The sequence below is a fragment of the Ursus maritimus genome, unplaced genomic scaffold (assembly GCF_017311325.1).
Source record: "Ursus maritimus isolate PB19 unplaced genomic scaffold, ASM1731132v1 scaffold_21, whole genome shotgun sequence".
Lineage (NCBI taxonomy): Eukaryota > Metazoa > Chordata > Mammalia > Carnivora > Ursidae > Ursus > Ursus maritimus.
The window spans coordinates 11,127,499-11,146,138 of NW_024424564.1; the positions used below are offsets into that span (position 1 = coordinate 11,127,499).

At 38.5% G+C, this 18,640-nt stretch overlaps 1 long non-coding RNA gene across 1 annotated transcript; it reads left to right on the forward strand.

Moving 5' to 3' along the window:
* The first annotated feature begins 733 nt into the window (after positions 1-733).
* On the forward strand, positions 734-14,773 carry LOC103656873. Its single transcript, XR_566727.2, has 3 exons — positions 734-4,603; positions 7,129-7,375; positions 14,564-14,773. It is a non-coding gene; the product is annotated as an uncharacterized LOC103656873 (long non-coding RNA).
* The last annotated feature ends 3,867 nt before the right edge of the window (positions 14,774-18,640 follow it).

Consider the following 18,640-nt stretch of genomic DNA (forward strand, 5'->3'; position numbering starts at 1 on the left):
CCTGATTGCATAAAAGATGGACTTCTTTGTTTTTTTAAAGGACTGGTAGACAGAATTTACCCAGTCTCCTAGTTGTATTACCTAACCACTACTATGAAACAAGAAATGTTACTAGAAGTGGGTTCCAATGCTTCTTGTTTCCATCTTGTCACCCTTTTATTTTTCACTAACAGAGCTGTTGGATTTTTGTATCAGTTCTGTCAGCTGCTGTTGTCCATGCCCAATAAAGGATAAATATACATTATCTTAACTTTCAGAAATCTGTATGCAGCTTTATAGGAAAACTTGAGGAAATAGAGTTTACTTCCTTAATGATAACACTGAGACCTGAAGAAGGAATGAGAATTGAAGAGGGCTTTTGTCTCAGGAGAGAGTGTATTAACAGGAATTGGAAGAATGCCAGTTTGGCTGAAGTGGAAGTGAGAAACATTGGCCTGTATGGGTTTCAAGAAAAAGGCAAAAGCCAAGACTGTGGGGCTTGTAAATCACATTAAAGATTGCCCCACGAATGATGTGGAATTGTCGAAGTGTATGAAGTGTTGATTGCTAGCATTTCAAAAAACTTTATGGCTGTAAGTTTAAGTCAGGAAAAGAATAGATAGGGTAAACCAGTGAAACTGTTACAGAAGTCTTCGACTACAGGGAAATAGGATAATAGATGTAGAGAAAAGTTGATTTAGTGAAAGACTTAGGAAGCTAAATTGCAAATACTTCCTGGATGTTTGGGTATGAGGTGAGAAAGGATGGCTTTTAAAGCTTATGTAATGGTATACCATTGCCTGAGTCAGGAAATTTTGGGAAAAAACGTGGAGATAGTATGAATTTTGTGCCTTTGAGATCCAAGAAATAGCAAGTAGTAATTCGTTACATAGTTTTGGAGTTTTGAAGATGTGGGTTAAAGCCATAACTTTGTAGTAACAGAATAGAGAAGAAACCAGTACATGGGGAGGCAGGGGAGGTGAGGAGTCAGGTACAACTTCCAGGTTTTTCATTTGGGAAATGATGCTCATTTGTAAGCATGAGAAGAGATAGCTTTGGAAACTTGGTTTTTTGTTTTGAAGTAAGCTCTATGCCCATCATGGCGCTTGCAGTCATGACCTGGTCATGAAGAGTTGCATACTCTATTGAATGAGCCAGCCAGGTGCCCAGAGAGCAAGTAGCTTTGGATTAGACGAGAAACACTCCTTCCTCAGGAGGGAAAGTGTAGGTAGATAAAAATATATGGACGTTTGTGGGCTGAAGGTAGGTGGTAGTTTAAAGACATATCTAGTGACTTCAAAACAGTTCAGGGCATTGTGGCTTAAGTTTGGGAGAATGAACTGATGTTGATAGGTGTTTTGGGATTTAGTCTAGCTGAAAGTAGGCTCCATTTTTGTGGTGGCATTCCACTTACTAACACATTCAGTCACCCAGAAGTTAGGTAGATCAAGCTCCTGGATGGGGAAGGCATTAATAATTGTCATCACTTTTCTGTTTAAAGGTTGTCAACCCACCTGCAGAATAGTCACCCATGCCCTCTTGATGGTTGGTTATTTTGATGGTGGGGGAGGGGTGCCATCAGCACTTTTTTAAATTGCTGTAGTGCCTATTCTCTTAGTTTCTTAAATCACCCTATAAGATAGTATTCTCCTTTATCAAGTGAGCCAACAGGCTCTGAAGAGTTAGGGGACTACTAGCAGAATGGTGAGTAGAAGTTAAGAATGTGTTTATGATTCCAAATCCGCGTTTTTCACTTACTTGCTAAATGTCATCAAACTGAACCCTCCTCCCCCCATTATAAGTGCTAACTTAAGCTTTATCGATACCTACCTGAACTGTAAGCATTTAGGAACATGTTTTTAAATGTTACAATTCCACAAACACTGAGCATGCCTACTCTGTACAATATACTATGCTGGATACTTCTGTGTTAGACAGGCCTTAGCAACTTAGTGGTATTTTTTTTTTTCTAAATATGTGAATACTTGCATGGGTTCTACCTCCATAATTACTATAACTATCAGGTATAAGAGAGAGGAGTATAACATTTGTGGAAATGTTAACACTGTGGAAGATTTGGACGTTGACTAAAAAGTTGGGTTTCACTCCAGTACAGTATAGAAACTTGGATACATACCACTGTGTACCACTTCAGTTTTTTTTAATCCCCCAAACTGCCTAAATCAGTTTACATTATTGCTTCTTTAGATTTCCCCAGGTAGGGGGTGGGTTAGATGGGGAATCACCTTAAGTGAAAATACAAAATGCAAAAAATGTTCCTAACTTACCCCAAGAACATGTTCAATATATTAGAAGGTGATTTGCAGAATGTGAAGACCAGAGCTAATTGTTACTGAATTTAGTGATGGCTGGCTTTTCAGTTGATGGTATATTCATTGTAAACACTTGCCTGTTCAAGTTATTTTTATACAACTTGGAAATTATTCCAGGATTGCTGGCAGCCATTCTACCCCAAATGTGTAAATTTACAGGGCTCTTGGGTAGCTCAGTTGGTTAAGCATCTGACTTTGGCTCAGGTCATGATCTCAGGGTCCTGAGTGGGCTTCTCCTTCTCCCTCTGCCCCTCGCCCCACTTGTGCATGCGTGTGTGTGTGTGTGTGTGTGTGTCCCTTTCAAATAAAATGTTTAAAAAGATAAAAATGACAAATTGTAATCATAAAGGTAAAAAATGGTTAATTATAGCTGTAATAAAATTTAGAACTCTAAAAAATGTGTAAACGTAAGCTCTTCCATATTTCACATTACTCGTGAACATGCTGTGTGTCTGTGCACACCGGGAGACTGTCTATCTAAAGCTTATAGCAGTCTGTTTTATGTTGTCCCTGACTTTCTAAATGATCTAACATGAAATGGAGGATGGAGATAAGTGGCACAACTTCTCTCATCTCGAGGATACCCGGGCCATAATCTTCCTAAGGTTATTTTTTACCAGTTGCTACCCCTGTTTATGCAAATACTGAAAATGGAACATGCCCTCTTACCAGTTAACGTAAGTAGGCAGGAGTTAAAAATGAAGATTTTTATTTACATTTTATTATTCCCTACATCCTTCTTGCTCTCCTTTGCTATTTTTTCTTACCTAGATTTTTAATTTTGGGGTACTCCGAGGGGCTTGCCTCCCTGCGTGCACTGGTGCACTTTTCCTGTCTCCTGGCTTTAGGTCTTAATATGCTGTCAATTTCTAAGTTTATATTTCCAATTCAGACCTTTTCCCCAAACTGTCTACTAGGCACTTTAAATAGGCACATCAAACAACATGCTGAACTCTTCATCCTCTCTCACTCCCCCGCCATCTGCTAAGCCCACAGTCTTTCTCAATAGCTAACACTCATTTCAGTTGCTTAGATCCAAACTTTGAAATTGCTCTTGACTTTTCAATACCTCACATCCAATACATCAGGAAGTCTTTTTTTTCTGTCAGAAAATACCTAGAATCTGACCACTTACTACTTCCATTGCTTTCATCATTTGTCTGTTAAATTACTGCAGTAGGGGTGCCTGGGTGGCTTAGTTGGTTGAGCTTCTGCCCTTTGGCTCAGGTCATGATCCCAGGGTCCTGGGATTGAGCGCTGTGTTGGGCTCCCTGATCAGCAGGGAGCCTGCTTCTCCCACTCCCTCTGCCCCTCCCTGCTCTCTCAAACTAAAAAAAAAAAAAAAAAAAAAAAAAAAATCTTTTAAAAAAAATTTTTAAAAATTACTGCAATAATTCCTATAGGTCTCCCCATTTTCTGCTCTTGCCTCCCTACAGTCTTCCCAGCACAACTGTCAGTTTGTGTTTGGGTTTTTTTTTTTTTTTTAATCATATCTCTTCAAAATCCTGCAGTGCCTCCCTATTTCTATCAGGAAAGCTCCAGTGTTTAAAAGGTTTCTCCATGATATGGCCCCATTACCTCTCTGACCACATCTCCCAATACAACTTCCCCCTCCCCACTGATTACATTCCAGCCACTCTGGCCATGTTTTTTTTCAAACAGGCCAGGCATGCTTCTGCCTCTCAGCCTTTGCAGGGGCCATTTCCCCTGCCTAGAATGCTTTGGATATCTGCATGACTGTCATCTTAATGAGGTTTATTTTCACCTTCTATTGAAGAATGGAACCTGCTAACTCCCTTACTCTTGCTTTTTCCCAAGTGCTTATTAACACAATATAGGTTACCCTAACAATGTATGGTCCGTTTGTTGTCAGAATATGCAGGCCCATGAAAACAAGGATTCTGCTTATTTTCTAAGTCCTAAGTTCCTACATCAGCGTGTGCCACATAGAGGTTTAGTAAATGAGTGAATGAGTGTCTTTTAAATTAGCAGCTCTACCACGTTATCTTGTTAGCTTAAGCTTATACAGGTATCCTGTAGTTTTCAGAAGTTGGCATTTACGCCACTTCACTTTTATGAAAGACCTACATTAGTGCCTTCTTTTTGCTAACCAAAGGAAATTCGCAGAGGATTTTTGCTTTTATGGAAGAAGGTAAAAAGTAAAAATAGTGTTAAGCACTTGTTTTACAGCCAGCTGTTACAGAGGCTGTGTGTACCCTGAGCGGTTGAGTGGCACCATCAAGCTCCTTCCCTGGAAACCACTCAGGATCAAACCACCTTGGCTTCAAACTGTGAGCATCTGTGCTTTATCTTGACTTATTTTGTACATCTCTTAGCAAAATGTGTCCTAACGTATTAGAAAAGCCTGAGGTTATTTTTTCAGTCTGGGAATGTTCAAAAAGTTTTCTATATAAATTAATGGTAATTCCTTCACTTTATGCCTTTTTATTACTTTTGGTTAGCAGGGAAACTTGTAATAGTAGTTGTAAAAGCTAATTCAGCAGCATCTTTTAAATGGTAAAACATTTGTTTAAAATGTCGCTTTAACCATTTTTAAATGTATATTTCAGTGGCAGTAAATACATTCACAATGTACAGCCATCACCACTATCCCTTACCAGAACTGTTGTATCATCCTAAGCAAACACTGTACCCATTAAACAATAAGTCCCCATTCCCACTTCACCCCCAGCCCCTCACTACCTCTACTGTACTTTCTGTCTATGAATTTGCCTATTCTAGGTACCTCATAGAAGTGGAGTCATAATACTGTGTGGTCCTGTGTGACTGGTATATTTCACTTAGCATAATGTTTTCAAGGTTCATCCGTGGTGTAACATGTATCAGAATTTCCTTTTAATGGGTGACTAATCCACTGTATGTGTATAGCACCTTTTATCCATTCATCTGTTGATGGCCATTAGGGTTTTTCCACCTTTTGGCTGTGGTGAATAATGCTGCTGTGCACATTCATGTACAAGTATGAGTCCCTTCTTGCAGTTCTTTTGGGTAGATACCTAGGAGTGTAATTGCTGGATCATATGTGGTAATTCTGTTTAAGTTTTTGAGGAACCCCAAAACTTTTCCACAGCAGGTGCATCATTTTGTATTCCTACTAGCAATGTGTAAGAACTTCAGTTTCTGCACATCCTAACAAACACTTATTTTTCATTTTTCTGATGGTAGCCATCTTAATGGGTATGAAGTAATGTGCCATTATCAACTGATTTTTAACGTGACTCATCTTGATTGAGTCTTTCCAAAATATGAAGCTTAGTTTTCACTGAACCAAGTCTATTTACACTCATTTCACTGGTTTATATGATAGAAAGCCACTAAGTCACAGAAAAAACTACTATTGACGTAGTTGAAGAGCAAACACAACTGAATAGTAAACATGTAATTAGTAAGAGCAGGAGTTCTTGGGCACCTGATTGGCTCAGTCAGGAGAACGTGTGACTTGATCTTGGGGTCATGAGTTCGAGCCCTACATTGGGTGTAGAGATTATTTTTTAAAAAATTAAAAAGTTGCTTTTGGACATGTATGTTATATGAATAAGTCTGTTTATAGAAAAAATGTGTAGTTAGGTTATATGGGAGCCACTTGAGTGCTAACACAGTATCAACATTTTCTTATTAAGTGGTCTATAAGCTTTCTACTAAAAACGTGGTCTGTAGTACCAATGTAAGCATCACCTGAGTGGAGAACTTGTTACAAATGCTGAATTGGGGCCTCCATCCCAGACTTAGGGAATTAGAATTTGGTTTTGGACAAGATGCCCAAGTGACTTATGCACAGTAATGATCAACAAATTGGGTTTTTAAACTTTTAATGGCTACCTGGTATTTCAACTTAGTTTTAATCAGTTCTTGTCATTGGGTATTCAGGTTATTTCACTTGATTTTTGACTAGTATGAAAGATACAGCAGTGAATATCCTTGTAAATAAATCTAAAGATCTGTTTTCCAAAAAGTAGTTTCTTAGAGTGCTTGATTCAATGAATACGAACATTTGAGGTTTTTTGACACGTAACATTGCCCTCTGATTTACCTTCATCCCAACTGTATGTGAAAAATCACATTTCTCTACATACTTTTCAATAATGGTTGCTAAATATATCTCTCTCCCCATTTTTGAGGTGAAAACTGGTATCATATTTTTAAATATCTTGTGATTTTTACAATGACTTAATTTAAATGTTTTCATATTTTAAAATATTTTAAACACTTAAAAATATGTTAAAAGGTTAGTATGCTGCCATCTAGTGATAGCTTTATGTAAGAAAAGGGTAAGTCATGATTTAGTAATTCCATTTTATAATTGAGTTCAGTGTATGCATTCAGGCCCAAACTAATGCAACCAATAAAGGGCAGACACAAGAACTGAAAGATCCAAGCCAAGTTCCAATATCCAAGAAAGATCCGAAAGACACTTTTCTAATCCAATATCTCTGGTAAGTCACAGCAGTATGGTCAAACCAGGATGAGGTAATAAAAATAATACCCTGATTTTTCTGATGGTTAATAAAGCCAGTTAATCAGTTAATAAAATCTTTTTTATTTCCATCCTTATACTGAAAATATTTCTGAATTTGCTCAATGCACACAGTAAGTCATTGGAAGGGAAGGGATTTTGTACCTGCAAATTTTGTACTTCTACAGAGACTGTTACTTTAATTAGAGAATATATTTAATGTTTCTTTGAAGAGGTGTATGTAGTATCCTAATGTCATTCCGAACAGAATTCTCATGGTAGGTGTAACAGTGGGCTTAACTTTATTTAATTATATAATACTGTTTTTGTTTTTAACCCTAGGTGAAAGCCTATCTTTTTTAGCATTTGAGTGCCTACTCTCTGCTAAGTATGGAATTCAGGAATGAGCTATAATCCAAGGAATATTTTTTCTGTTTTGGGGAGCCAGACTAGTTTCTATTCAATGAATACTCAAAATTACTGCAATGTGCAAAATACTTTGAGCATACAAAGAAAGAAAGCAGTGTGCTGTCTGGAAGAAAGAATTGATGAGAGTAATATGTGCTGGCCACTCCATGTGTTATTTCATGTAAGTGTCAAAACAGTATTATTGGGGTTCCTCATTTTATAGATGAGGAAACAAATTTAGAAAGATTCAGTAGCAAAGCACTGATCCCCTCTACCATGGAGTCAGAGGAGCCACCCTGGAGAATGTAATAGTGGGTCTTGTTAGTGGTCGTTATTTACAGATGATAGGAGATGATATGAAAGACTGAAGTTAAACTATTAAAATTAATAAGTTAGCAAGCTCTGTGAACACAAAATACAGAAATCAGAAACAAAGTAGCTAGTATTAAATTTAATAAAAGATGTGAGAGCCCTCTTTTGGAGAGTTTTAAACCTTTATTGGAAGACATTAATGTATATCCAAATTAATGGACATACCATGTTCATGAATAAGGGTATTATAAATATGACAGTTCCCCCAAACTGATCTAGCATTAGTACAAATTCAATTAAAATTCCAAGAGGTTTGTTTCTTTTTGCTATTGAGCTTGATAATCTGTTTCTCAACTTTATGTGGAAGTTAAAGGCAAATGATAAACAAGAATGAGACAGGGGAAGGGGCTCTGTCATTCAAAACTTGTATTAAGATAGTAGAGTGTAATAGGTCTTGGTGTAAGAATAGACAAACAGACTATGAAACAAAATAGAGAGGCCAAAACCACATATATGAAAGCTAGATTTATGCTAGACTGGAGATTACTATGGACTATACTGAGAAAAACTAAGATTTTTACCTAATGCTCTACATAAGTACCAGTTCCAGGTGGATTAGATGTGGACTGAATGTGAGAGGCAGTTAGAAATTACAGGAAAATGTAAGAAAATCTAGAAAATAATTTTATGTCTGTGGATTAGAATTTCGTAAGGGAAAGTACAAATCAAAGGGAAAGATTGATACATGTGAATACATTAAGGACTTCTGTTCATTAGAAGATAACCACAAAGACAGTGCAAAGAGAAGCCGCAATCTGGAAGGACTAATATCAAGAATATAAAACACCAGATCTGTAAGAATGACAGAAACCCAACAGAAAAATGGGCCACAGATATGAACTGACATTTCACAGAACATTCCATAAGTATATGAAATGATTTCTAACTTCATTAGTAATCTAAGAAATGCATATTAAAATCACAGGTGCCATTTCATATTTATGAGGTAGGCAAAAAATGTTTAATTGGTTCTAAGTATTGGCTAGGATGTGATGCAATGAAAAATACTGCTGGAAGGGGTGTAAATTGGTACAACCACTTTGGAAACCAGTTTAGCATTACTTTGTAAATGAGCATATATACACTAGGAAAACTTGTATCTCTGCACTAGAAGGCATTTACAAGAATGTTTATAGCAACATTTTTAATAGCAAAAACTGGAAACAGCTCAGGTGTCCACCGACAATAGATTGTTAGGACATTTGTACAATTAAGTACTCTGGCCTAAAAATACAAGAACTCTGGCTGCATGCAGCAATATTAAATGAATCTTAAAATTATGTTTACTGGAAGAAGCAGTCACAGAAGAGTTCTTACAGTGTTTTTCCGTTTCTATAAAGTTCCCAAACAGGCAAAATTGTGAGTGTGAGTATTAGGGAAATGATAGAAAAGTAATACAAGGAAATCATTAACGATATTCAGCATAGTAAAGGAATACAATCAAGGGAATTGTTCCACAGGGGCTCCTAAGGTATATTTATTTCTCGGAATGGTTGCTTTGATTATGTTTTAAGATTTCAAGTAACATCAAAGGAGAGCATAAGGTTTATATTATCAGAAATGAGACCATGACACTAATTTCTCTTGGAACAGCCTTAAAATTCACATGGTACTTCACACAGTACTGGGTAGAGGAAGCCAAGTGTCTGGTCCAGGGTACTGGAGTGGGTGTTGGGAGAAGTGCAATTGTCAGTGATGGTCAGTAACAAGATAAACATTTTGAAACGTTGAGGTGCATATGAGGCTACACAAAAGTGTCTGTATTCATTGTCTTGGATGGGATGCAATGATAAATAAAAGTAATGTACTTAGGGGCACCTGGGTGGCACAGCGGTTAAGCGTCTGCCTTCGGCTCAGGGCGTGATCCTGGCGATCTGGGATCGAGCCCCACATCAGGCTCTTCTGCCATGAGCCTGCTTCTTCCTCTCCCACTCCCCCTGCTTGTGTTCCCTCTCTCGCTGGCTGTCTCTATCTCTGTCAAATAAATAAATAAAATCTTTAAAAAAAAAAAAGTAATGTACTTAGAGGTAATCTGAAGAGCCATCCTTTCTCACTGAGCAAAATGTTTAGAATTTTATGCTTTGTAGAGCCACTCTGGTGAGCCTGTATCTCAGCCCAACATTTGCGCTAACTGCTCCCAGATCTTGGAATGGTAACCTCAGTTGGTGTCTGCTTCCTGAAGAAATTGGCTGAGATGGAAGTCATCAAAACCAGAGGCTTCATGGGACAGAATGGGCCCTAGCACAGTATTGGAAGGAACTACCATTAGGTGGCAGGCCAGGCTGGGTTGGGAAACTAGTATCAGGTGGTAGCGAATAGTGTCTTCCAGTACTTGAAAGGTTTAAATACCAATGGGTTCTATGTATTCATTCTTCCAGCAATTACTGAGTTGCCCACTAGATGCCAGACACTGTTGTAGGGCCAAGCTAAAAAAAATGCCATCATCTCAAAATTAGCGAAGAGATGAGAAGGTAATTTTTCTATGAAGCAGTGGTATATTTTCGTCAGTTTGGAGAGCTCCCAATCTGCTATGATTGAGTTTTTGTTGAATATGATGGAGATAACTTGGGTGAAGATACAGCTCAGGAACTTCACTTTTTAGGCATTTATATGTGTACTTTTCAAGGTTAGCCCCAGAAGAGGTGGTGCTTCAGTATTCAGGAAGTCTTGGAACAAGAATTTATGTGAGGTCAAATATGGTGTCTGAATCAGCACATTGTATGGTTAGCATCTCTCTCTAGTAGGAGTCCTGTGTTCATATAACAAACATGCTGGCCACCGATATAGGTGCTAGAAATGCAGCACTGAATGTAACAGACAACATTCCTCATCTGGAGCTTATTTTTAGTGAGGAAAGATAGGGGTGAAATACACCAGTTGGTGTTAACGTTATTAAGTGAAATAAAACGGTATTTTTATATGGGCTCATCAGGGAAGGCCCTTGTAAAGTGCAGTTTGGACAGGTCTGAAGGTAGGGTGTCAGTCATGTAGATATCAAGACCATGCTAGCAGAGGAAATAAGTGCGAATGCCCTTAAGGGTCAGTGAAGCAGGCTGGTAAAATGAGGAAAGAGAATGGTAGGAAATGGATTTGGGAATGTATTTGGGGAACATGATTGTGCAGGGCTTTATGGGGAATGGTAAAGATTTTAGTTTTTACTCGTGGTGTGACAGGAAACTTGGAAGGGTATGAGCAAAAAGTAATAATCTTACATTTTATCACTGGTAGCGATCTGAAGAACAGGCAGTTGGGAGGAATTGTGTAAGTAGGCCGACCAATTGGAATGATTTTGCATTAGTGTATGTAATTATAGCGGTTTAGATTGGAGTAATGAAGCAGATTTCGAGTATATTTTTAAGGTAGAGCCAATTTCATTTATTGATGGACAAGAAGTGAATGTGAGAGAAAGAAGTCAAGATCTCTCTAAAGTTTCTGACCTAAGAAACAAGATGGAGTTGTCTTCTACTGAGATGAAGAAGACTGGAGAATGGGGTGGGAACAGATATCAAAAGGTTCATGTTGGTTATATGAAGTTTGAGAAAACTTTGAACACTAAGTGGAGATATCAAGTAGTCATTTGGATATACTTACCTGGAATTCAGGGATAATTTCAGGACTGGAGATACAACTGTGGGAGATACCAGTGTCTAAATAGAATTTAAAGCAGTGGGCTCACAGCAATGTCCACAACAGCCAAACTATGGAAAAAGTCCTTATGTCCATCGACAGATGAATGGATAAAGAAGATGTGGTATATGTATATCACACAGCCATCAAAAAAATGAAATCTTGCATTTACGACCACGGGACAGAACTAGAGGGTATTATGCTAAGTGCAATAAGTCAGTCAGAGAGGCAGTTATCATGTGATCTCACTCATGTGGAATTTAAGACACAAAATAGAGGATCATAGGGGAAGAGAGGAAAAAATGAAACAAGACAAAATCAGAGGGAGACAAACCATAAGAGACTTTTAATCTTAGGAAACAAACTAAGGGTTGCTGGAGGGGAGGGGGGTAGGGGATGGGGTGGCTGGGTGATGGACATTGGGGAGGGTAGGTGTTGTGATGAGTACTGTGTATTGTGTAAGACTGATGAATTAGAGACCTGTACCCCTGAAACAATACATTATATGTTAATTAATTGAATTTAAATTTTAAAAAAACAATGAAAAAAATAAAGCAGAGAGAAAATAAAGAGAAGAGGTCAGCAGACTGAACTATAGGGTGCTTTTATGGCTAGAAATAGGGAAAATGGAATGGTGCAATGAGAATACTGAGAGGGGGCAGCCTGTGAGGTGAGAAAGCCAAAAGAAGAACGGGTGGGAAGCGGGGAGAAAAAGGAGAAGCAGAGGAAAGAAGGAACAAACAGGAGGGTGTCTCAAGCCAAGTTTCACAAAAGAGGATGTGAAATGTGTCACCTGCTACTGAGGGGTTCAGTAAGGTGAAGACTAAATCGACCATTTGATTTGACAATCCAGAATTCACTGGTGTCTTTGAATAGTATGATTTAGTGGAGTGGTGAGCATAAAAAGATGAATGGAATTAATTTGGAAGGGAATGGGAGGAGAGAAAGGAGATAGTCTATTTTTTTTTTTAATTTTTTTTGTTTTTTAAAGGAGATAGTCTTTAAAAGAATACTGTGAAGAGCAAATAAATGGGAAAGTAGTTGGGTAGGGATGTTACTACTCGATAGATGTTTGGAGTGTTGCACAAATCAGGTGTCATGGTGATTCGTTCAGAGTGGCCAAGCCCTCTGCACTTGTTTGAAAAGCCTCTTATATATAAACTTGAAGCCCCCAAGAAGTACACAATTTTGCAAAATAGGTATTTTCCAGTGAGCTAGTACTGGTCAGGGAATAGCAGAAGTATCTAAAGTTCTAGAGTTGTGACCGCATTGAGGCTTCCATAGTCCTAACAGTGGAGCTTCCCATTTCTCTGACATGGTAAGCCTGTGTCTCATATGGGATTTGGAGGGCATAATGGACTTTTACCAGAACTTACTGTGCAGCTACTTATAGAGAGCCTTTGTTCCCAATAATGCAAGCACTTAGCAAGGACACCTGCGCACAGTAACTCAGAAGTTTTCCATATTGTCATCACACTTATACTATGGAGAAGTTTATTTGCCTCCATGTATGAAAATACTCCTTGTATATATTTATTCAGGATCCTTTGTAGGTTAGTATGTGGAATAGGAACCCATTCCTTTTGGAGTAATCATGTAGGGAATTCTAGTGACAGAGTTCTCTTGTAAATGTGGAGAATGGTAGGCAGTGAAATCCGTGACAGCTTAGATCCAAAGTTTCCTCCACCTTCTAGACACTGACCAGAGCAACAAGCAGGCAGGAGGGCCAGCCTGCGTATGATTTTCCTGGCACGGCTGTAACAGTACCAGCACTACGACAAATTTATTGGCTCACGGTTCTGGGGACTAGAAGTGCAGAATCAAGATCTTAGGGTCATGCTCCTTCTGAAAACTGTAGGACATTCCTTTCCTCTTCCTACCTTCTGGTAGTTTGCTGGGAGTCTTTGGCATTCCTTGGCTTGTATTTGCATAATTCCAATCTCTGCCTTCGTTATGACATTCTTCCTGTGTGTCTCTGACTTTTCATGACTGTTTATAAGGACACAAGTCATGTTGGATTGGGGCCCACCCTCTAGTATGACTCAGTCTTAACTAATTCCATCTGCAGTGACCCTATTTCTAAGGTCACATTCTGAGCTACTTGGAGTTAGGACCTCAACATATCCTTTTTTTTGGGGGGGGGGAGGCTTTCAGAAGGGAACAGACACAATTTGACCTGTAAAACTGGATTATAGACCAAAATCCACAAATGACAAAAGATGTAAGTGGTATTAAAAACAAGTGCGAATGGATACTATTGGAGTAGTGGGGGAGGAGGGATAGAGAGCAGCTTTTAGAAAGAGCCAGCAAGGATATATGTTGTGAAGTATTTGGCATTGCACCAATACAAACATACGAAAGAAAAAAAATGCAAGGAGAGAAGTAAAACTTGGCATCAGACAAAAAAAAAAGTAGCCAGAAAAAATTTTGTGCAGAAGATGAAAATTATAACCAAATTCCAGTACCACCTGTGGATCTAGACAAAAGGAGTCCCTGTTCTGGGTCCCACACTTCAGAGGGACCCACGTATCACAGGCACACAAACATATTAACACACAGGCAGCACTGTCACTTTGACTCCGATGCTCAGTGCCAGCACAGTGCAATTAGTAACTCTAAACTCCTGCTCTTGTGAATAACTGCATTCAGGCCCTAGGGAAATGCTTCTGCACATCTTTTGCCTAATATCTTCAAAAGACAACTGTGTCCAAATACCATGCAGGTTTGTGGGTTGTGCTGCTACTGATATTGCTTCATTGAGCAAGAAGGCTTTGGGTGTCCGAAGTTTGGGGGCACAGAAAAGACTAATTGTCACGTTCTTCCTTAGCACAAATGCAAAAGATTCCTGCATAACAAAGCAGTTTCCCACTAAGTGCCAAGCATTGATTTTCTTCTCTTTATGTTCAAAGTGTACCAGAGTGTATATACCTCTGTACAAATTTGGTATACTTTGAGTAAGATTATGTTTAAATTTGTAGTCTTGAAAATTGTTACTGTCAGTGGAATGCAAATTATGTGAAAATAGGATAACATTATTAATGATTTGCTGAAATAAAGGCAAACAATAAAATTCATGGGATAAGTAATATAACTTATGAAATAATGTGCTTATTTTATGCTGTATGCCAGCATTGCTGGTCCCAAGAGAACACCTAGACATGTACAGTAATAATTAAATTTAGTTACCTGATATTTACGTTATATGAGTTTCAGTCATATAAAAACCACAGCTTTACACATCTCTTGTTGTTTTGAAGGTATATTTGTTGAGGTAGAAGGGCTGAATGTATTTTATTTCATCGTTTTAAAGTTTAATAACTTTTAAATTTAGACATATGGTTAGGGGCTCCCATTTATATTCTTGCCCCAGACCCTGCAAATGAAAGGAGTCAACCAGTCAAACATTTGCCATGAATTAAAAGCTGCAAACCATGAAGCAGTTACTGCTATGGCAGAAGAAAACAGTGTCAAATACAAAAATATAGATGGCGGGATAACAGAAGATGAAATATGAAATGACAGACTGAGGAAAGAAAAGAAGAAAAACCGTAATAGAAATGAAAATAAAATTGAAAAGGAGCACAGCAAGGTAAGTGGTTTTTTTTTTTTTTTTAAGGTTTAAAAATCATTGCTATTTTAAAATTATGGGGATAGGAGGAAGGCAGGCAAAAAAAAAAAAACAAAAAACCCTAACATCATTGAAGTTCTAAATAGAAAATCAACATAATTTTCTGAACTGAAGACTCAAATCTCTACATTGAAAAGGCACACTGTGTCCTAGGTTAGTACAAAGAGAGTTCTGTTTCCATTGATGGCAGAATGAATGGCCTAGGCCTACTTTCTCACCTAAAGCAACTGAGAAAGCTGGAGAAATTATGTATGTTTGAAAGCATCAAAAGCAAGCATGCATGAAGAATTGCAGGATTAAAATGTAGGAAAGGAGATATGAGTCTGGCATGTGATTCTGAAAAATTCTAAAATTTCAATTCTGAAAGTAGAGGCCAAGAGGTCTAGAAGCTAAACACAATTTTTGACATGCATGGGGCTAAAGAGACACAAATTAGAGTCGAGGACTGCAAGGAAAAGGTATACACATCAGATTTTCATTTGGGACCCCAGAGAGCTCATCCAGCTTCAAATTCTCTTAATCCCTGTTTGGATTAAAGATACTGCAAGTGAGTCTACCTGCCTAGCAGAAGCAGAAGTGAGTTATCTGGAGGAAGATTAACATCATCCAGAGTTTCAAACTATCTACAGTCCTTCGAATGCAACTCTGGCACTCAATCAAAAATAACCTGATTTACCTATAGAAGACAAGTTACGGACAGAACTTAAGAGAAATGACAGATAATGGAAACAGACCTATAAGGGATCGAATGACCTAAGCCAGGGCCAGCAATATATGGCCCATAGGTCAAATCCTGCCCCCTGCCTGTTTTTGTAGATAAAGGTTTATTGGAACAAACCTACACTCATTCATATATGTATGTTGTGGCTGCTTTTGTACTCTAACGGCATAGTGATAACTACTCTATGGTTCATAAAGCCTAAAGTATTTACCAGAAATATTTACAGAAGTTTGCTAGCCCCCAATCTAAGCTACCTTGATAAGATACCAAAACAACAGGAAATTTAAAAGAAATAGAAAGCAGTTACAGAGATAAATGCAGAATGTAGTAATACTAAACAGAGAATCAAAATCAAAGTCAACAATTGGTACTTTGAAAAGGTAATTAAAAAGCTAAGCCCCCCTAATAGAGATTGAGAAAGAAAAAGTAACCAACCAGCATCAGGAATGAAAAGGGGAAAATTAGGACAAGTTCCGCCGGGCAAAAACCAACTTACCAAAACCGAAACGAGAAAAGTGAGTAGTCCTTTGTCTATTAAAGAAATTGAGGGGCACCTGTGTGGCTTAGTTGATTAAGCGTCCGACTTTTGATTTCGGCTCAGCTCATGATCTTGCGGTTGTGAGATTGAGCTCTACATCGGGCTCCAGGCTCAGCGCAGAGTCTGTGTGTTTCTCCCTCTGCTCTTCCCCCCTCGCACTCTCTCTTTGTCTCTCTCAAATAAATAAATAACATCTTTTAAGAAAAAAAGAAATTGAATTCCATAATTCCCACAAAGAAACCACCAGATGAATTCTTCCAAACATTTAAGGAAGAAATGACACCAATTACACAAAACCTTCCAGAGAATAGAACAGGGTGTCCTGGTCTCAACTGAGCAGGATGAAAAGGGACTCCATCCATGGTAGCTGGTCTAGTGTGTGGTGCAGAGCCAAGCAGGGTGATGAGGCTGCCCACATGGGGGCAGCCTCACATAGGCTGTTGGAGCCCAGATGCCATTTAGCAGGGTGTCTATACTGAAGGAGTAGCATAGGTGGGGTGTGTGTGTGGTGCAGGGAGGAAGGAAGGCGAGGTTAGAGTCCAAAGTGCCCACATTGTGGAATAGCCTTTTAGAGCATTACAGCCCAAAGTAAATGAGGAAAAAGTTCGTGATGGGCTGCACTTTGGCATGGTGAGTCAGATCCTGAGTAAGGTGAAGAATGCCTATTATGGCCACAGCCTGTACTGTTAGGAAGGCAACCATGTATGGAAGTAACCCAACATGGGGAGTCTGAGGCTAAGCAGGTATGAGGAAGGGCATCTATGCAGGAGTGTGACCTGGTGTAGAGTGGCAGAACCCAAGCAGGGAGAGGAGATATTCTTGTGTATAAGAGGGTAGCAATGAAGATGGGAGATTGGTTACATATGAGGGAACTGAGTAGACAGGAAAAGGGAGATAGAAGACAGGTTTCTCACTGTCTGAGAAGGAAGTTAAAAATATAGAAAGGATGAAAAATAGAATGAACCCTGTGGGTTTTTTTTTTTGTTTTTGTTGGAGTTTTATGTAAATATATTTCCTACATCTATCCACTCAGAGGGCCTGTAAACAGTGACACTTTAATATCAATGAGGATATCTAGTATCTAGATCTTGACTTCTAAATATCATATCCACCAAAAGGAATTAGGGCTGCTTAGAGAAATGGCTGATTTTGAGGCTGTCAAAGGCAAAGTGAATAATAACAGAGTGGGGGTGCCTGGGTGGCTCAGTTGGTTAAGTGACCAACTTTTGGTTTTAACTCAGGTTATGATCTCAGGGTGGTGAGATCAAGCCCTACGTAGGGCTCTGAACTGAGCGTGGAACCTGCTTAAGATTCTCTCTCTCTCTGCTCCTCCCCACCCCCGCTTGTGCACACATGCATACTCTCTCTTTAAAAAAATAAAATATAATAATAATGTAATACTAATAATAGTAATAACAAAACATCTTGTGCTAGAAAGCAAGGAAGTTCTCAGAAAATGGAAACATACCAAAATGACCCAGAAGCCAGTTAAAATGGGTGCTCCCCTGGCCAAATTGGAAACAATTGGCAACAGAAAAAGTGGTAGGACAGACACATAGACCAATGAAACAGAGTAGAGAGTTTAGAAATAAACCCTCACATATATGGTCAAATGATTTTAGAACACAATGGGGAAAGGACAGTGTATTCAACAAACGGTATTGGGAAAACTGGATATCCACATGCAAAAGAATGAGGTTGGACCCTTACCTTACACCATATACGAAATTTAACTCAAAAAGGGGTTAAAGGCCTAAGGTAAGGCCTAAAACTATAAAATTCCTAGGTGAAAACATAGAAAAATTTGATGGTATTGGATTTGGCAGTGATTTTTTGAATATGAGACCGAAAGCACAGGCAACAAAAGCAGAAATATATTAATGGGACAACATCGAACCTAAAAATATTGGCACATTAAAGAAAACGAGTAAAAGGGCAACCTATAGAATGGGAGACAATTGCAAATCATATATGTAATAAAGGGTTAATATGCAGAATAAATAATTCTAACAAAAGCGCAATTAACCCGATTAAAGCATGGGCAAGGGACCTGAATAGACATTTCTCCAAAGCAGATATGCAAATGGCCAATAAGTAATATGGAAAGATGCTCAACATCACCAGCCATTAGAGAAATGCAAATCAAAATAACAGTGGGATATCACTTCATACACATTAGGATGGCCACTATCAAAAAATACAAAATACAAATGTTAGTGAAGATGTAGAGAAATTGGAACTCTTGTGCACTGCTGGTGGGAATGTAAAATGGTGCAACCATGATGGAAATCAGCATGGAAGTTCCTCAAAAAACTGAAGATAGAAATACCATACAATCCCTCTTCTGAATATATATCCAAAAGAATTGGAAGAGGAATTTTGAAGAAACATTTGCACACCCATGTTTATTGCAGCAGTATTCACAGTATCAAAGAGGCAGAAGCAGCCCAAAGATCCCTCAACAGATGAATAAAGTGTGGTGCAGATACACGGTGGAGTATTATTCAGCTTTTAAAAAGAAGGAAACCCTGTCACATGATACAACATGGATGAACCTGGA